We start from the raw sequence: 5,000 nt of genomic DNA on the forward strand, positions 1-5,000 counted from the left end.
CCGCCCTCCGAGGCTCTGCATTACAGAAAGGGGAAAAAATATATGTATTCTTAATTGGAGGTTTTACTGGCGTCTATTTTGATTGAAGTAAACTAAAGAGATGGACTACAAACTCGAAAATATTTGCAAAAAAAAGAAAAAAAAATCATAAGTTTAAAACCAACATATTTTAAGGAGAGCGAATTTTAAGTAGAAAAGAAGGACAAACAAATCGGAGGTGTAAAGGAAGAAAATCACATTAGATCGTATGTAGTGTATCTAGAGGAAATTCTCTCTCTCTCTCTCTCTCTCTCTCTCTCTCTCTCTCTCTCTCTCGTCTTCCCCTTCTTTTCCGACATCTGAAACCATTTTAGCCAGATCCAATATCCATCAAACACTACATCGGACGTTTCCATGGCGCTCTTTACCTCGGCGAACTCGTCACAAATTCGACCTCGCTACAACAAATTCTTTGGAGTTTATCCCGCCCTGTTGGTAAGGCTCTCGGTGTCAGGAAGGTGACTGTTTCTGTGTATGTAGCGATGTTTGTACGTTATCCTGTATTCTAGGATATTTGTAGGATATGCAGTCTACACATTACATATGTAAGTAGTATACACGTCCTCTCAAAATAAAATGACTGCTAAATTTATAGATATATGCGCACAGATTCAAGTCCCTCAAGGTACCCCTTTTCACCAGGGTATGGCTATTCTCTTCCTCCTACCCTGGGACCAGGAGAGACCTAGTAGTTATACGTCGAAAAATGCCGCTGAGTGGGATCAGAAATGTGTATGTATATGTATATATATTTATATATATATATATATATATATATTGTATATATATATGTATATGTATATATATATGTATATGTATATATATATATATACTATATATATAGTATATATATATATATATATATAGTATATATATACAATATATATATTATATATTTATTGTATTGGAGAGATGTATTCATACATATAGAACTCATAAAGTATCTGATCAACATAGGTAGTATCTCCCCTGCCCCCATCTCTCTCTCTCTCTCTCTCTCTCTCTCTCTCTCTCTCTCTCCCCACCTTTTTTTATGTCATGGAAACTTGCCTCAGTCGTTCCATCTCTTATGGCCCCCCTCCTTCCCTGCGCATAGGAAATAAAACGGACACTTACAGTAAAAGTTTTGGTATCCAGTCTGGCGCTCATCTTTCCCACTGCATATCTCACTCATTTATTTACATGTTCCCCCTTTTTTTCCCGTCTGCGCGACCTACAGCGGCAACATAAAATACCTCATATCCACCATGATGATGTGAGGGATGGTTGTTGATGCCGCTCAAAAATGCATATTTACTCGCATTACGGAAAGCGGAAAAAAAAAGTTCTCATTATTTGAATGTTCAAACTTCACTGCACCTCTGCTGGTAATAATATATCAGTTGGGAGCGTAATAAAAGTGCCTCGTTTCTTTTTCTTCCTTTTTTTTTCTTGTTTTTCTGAAAGGTGAACACGGCACGAGTTTTACTGCATGCATTGAGCAAAAGTAAATTTAAAACGTGAAGTAGTTGAGATACTGATATATCCGGTTGAAACCCCTCCCCCCTTCTATGTGTCGGTTTTATAAAGTCCATCTTTTATTTTTTTTTTTGGTAAAACTATTTTATTACAATTTTTATGAAGGGTACCTTAGGAAAAATGGGGTAATAATTTCCTGGTCTCTTAATAATATTTTTTCTGCAATATAAGATAGTGGATCGTAGTATAAAATATATTTTATTAATTATAATTATATGTACAAGAATTTAATCTAAATGAGTTGTCCTGATTTTAAAGTTTTGTTCAAGTCTAGTCAGGATGCTGGAACTTTCATTACCTAGCGCATTGCTGACTACTTCGTTATGGTTCACAATTCTGGTAATGAATCTTTTAAAGATCCCTGATATGGAGTAACACCTGTAAAATGTTCTATGTTTAATGAAAACTTAATTTTCAAACTTAAAATTACTAAATACTTCTGAAGACCTGACTAAACTATCGAATTTGTCTTGATATGCACACACACACTCATATATATATATATATATATATATGTGTGTGTGTGTGTGTGTATATATACATGTGTGTATAGATATACACACACACACACATATATATATATATATATATACATATATATACATATATATATACATATGTGTGTAGATATATATATATATATATATATAGATGGATAGATAGATTAATTTAGATATACTATATATACATACATACATATATATATATATATATATATGTGTGTGTGTATGTGTGTACGTACATAGATAGGTAGACAATAACAAAGATGGGTTTTTATCATTGTATAATTAAGTCTTACGAAGGACTTCAATCAGTTCAGTATTGTCGGTGCATTGAAGATGTTGGCTCCAATATTGGTATCAAATTACTCTTCATTTTAGGATGTTTATTTAGTCCACTCTTACCGAGCATTGGTCATTCTCACATTCGTATTCCATAGTGCTTTTTTCAAGGATACTTTCATGTTGTTAATCTGATAGGTGGAATGTCCTTAATGAACTTTACTGACGAGACCTTTTTTGAAGGGAACTTTCAATCCTACATTTTATGGAAACATGCTCGAAGTTTAGATACAAAGTCATATATATATATATATATATATATATATAGTTAGTTAGTTAGTTAGTTAGTTAGTTAGAAATGGTGAAGAACTTTAAATCAATTGACAGCGAGTTTTTAGGGTGAGAACAAAATATACGCTCGAAATCACTAGAAATGTTATAGATTCATTTTGTATGTTGGTAAAAATTCACTTTTTATGGAATAAGCAACGCGGACTGAAAAGCCACTAGTGAAGATAGTCAGTAAAAGTGTCTGACATTAGTAGGAAAGATTCGGTTAGTGCACTATTAAATTATTCCCTCCATTTCTATCTGATCCCTCATGCACAAAATGCAGTATTTTTGGCCCCACACATTATTAAATTGAATGCCTAAAAGCATCGCCTGATGCATTTTGCATTATTACACTTCGAATAATGTATTATATAAATCCACCAATGTAAATAGTGCATGACGATGTACAGGTTATCTATAGGCTCTTATGAATAGAAAAAGAGAAAATAAAATTGAAATAGTAAATAGTGTTTTGAGCCCAGGCTGCAATTCTTTGAGACTGCGTTCGATTCTGGTAACGTCCAGAAGTCCACCCAGCTTTGAATGGGTTCCACAAACTGAAGGGGTTTGAAATGGGGGGGGCCGCAATCCTCTCCCCGGGGAACTTTGAGATATAATATTGAACGATTATAATCTAGTGCCAACGCAATTAAATGGAAAAAAGGTACTTGTTATATATATATATATATATATATATATGTGTGTGTGTGTGTGTGTGTGTGTGTGTGTGTTTGTTTTTTGTGTATGTGTATTATATAACCATATACAGATTCTCTTCCTGTATATAAGCACTACATTTAATTTTAATGGCTTGATGAATATTGCCATTTCTGATATCCCCTCCTGTCAAATTTTATTGCCATAAAACACGATCATTTCCTGTAAAAGCATAAAAGCTTATTCAAACGTATTTATATAAATTGTCTCTATATTTCTCCTCTACAATGACCATCCATTCAAGTAATCGACGGTATGAAATTTAATGTAACACGTATCTTAAATTAGTACGGAGTAAGACACGACGTGCGAGGGGTTGCCCAGCATCTTGTACAGGTTACTGGTAATCCGCATGTCATACTCCAAATGGATGCTAAGTCATCGTAGGGAAGGGTTCCAGACATTCCCTCTTTAGTGAACGAACGGTTTCCAGGATATGCAGGTGTGTGTGTGTGTGTTGTAGTGTTGCCGTAAAGCTTTGGTGTTTATGCATATAACTATTTATGTTAGGTGCCCTTAAGGGAATGCCCTGCTATTTACTGCTGTCATTCCATGTTTTCATTTTGGAATGAGTAATGGCATGGGAGGTTCTTAGGTGATTCAGGTGTGATGAGCGAGGTATAAAAGCGGAAGTTTTAGGCGGATGAAGTAGATTATGAGAGAGAGAGAGAGAGAGAGAGAGAGAGAGAGAGAGAGAGAGAGAGAGAGAGAACAAGGAGTTACAAGGATTTTTGATGTCTCAAAGACTTTTTAGTCCATCCACGGAGACTCCATTTGCTCTTCGGTAGAGCGATTTACTTTAAGCATTTAGAGAGAGAGAGAGAGAGAGAGAGAGAGAGAGAGAGAGAGAGAGAAAACAAGGAGTTACCAGGATTTTGGATGTCTCGAAGAGTTTTTAGTTCATCCACGGAAACTCCATTTGCTCTTCGGTAGGGCGATTTATTTTAAGCATTTAGAGAGAGAGAGAGAGAGAGAGAGAGAGAGAGAGAGTTGGCGAAGTAGGAAGCGACGAAGGAGGGCGAGTCAGGGAAGAGCATTTTGTGATGGGAGCCATGGGACCTAGCAAATGGGAAAGGGGGTTTGGATTCGGTATTTCGTCATAACAAGTGTCCCTGTGGGTCTGGCATGAAGGATACGGAGCGAGGTTGATATTCATAGCTTTCGATAATTCTGTTTGGATCAGCTGCTTCTCTCCTTACTTCGAGCTCACCTTAGAAGAAGAATGCCAGAATGTAAACACCAAAGTTTGTTGCGTGCATTACTGCTGTAGCTGTTTCCTGGTTTGATTATAAGGTAGATGTATAAATTTACTAGCATATGAACTAAACCACTTACTTTTTATCTTCAATTCTACCATTGGCCTTTTCTCAATATATATATATGTATATATATGTGTATATATATATATATATATATATATATATATATTGAGAAGTAGCCAATGGTAGAATTGAAGATAAAAAGCAACTGTTTAGTTCATATGTAGAAAAATTATACATCTACCTTTAAGAACAAAAATCCCATTATTACCAATTTATTTTAGTGAATATCAAAAGCTGAGGCCTGACGGGTTCTTAAAGGCCATCTGTTAAGCCCAACTGAAACGGAGCA

This window comes from Palaemon carinicauda, chromosome 28, assembly GCF_036898095.1.
Source record: "Palaemon carinicauda isolate YSFRI2023 chromosome 28, ASM3689809v2, whole genome shotgun sequence".
Taxonomy (NCBI): Eukaryota; Metazoa; Arthropoda; class Malacostraca; order Decapoda; family Palaemonidae; genus Palaemon; species Palaemon carinicauda.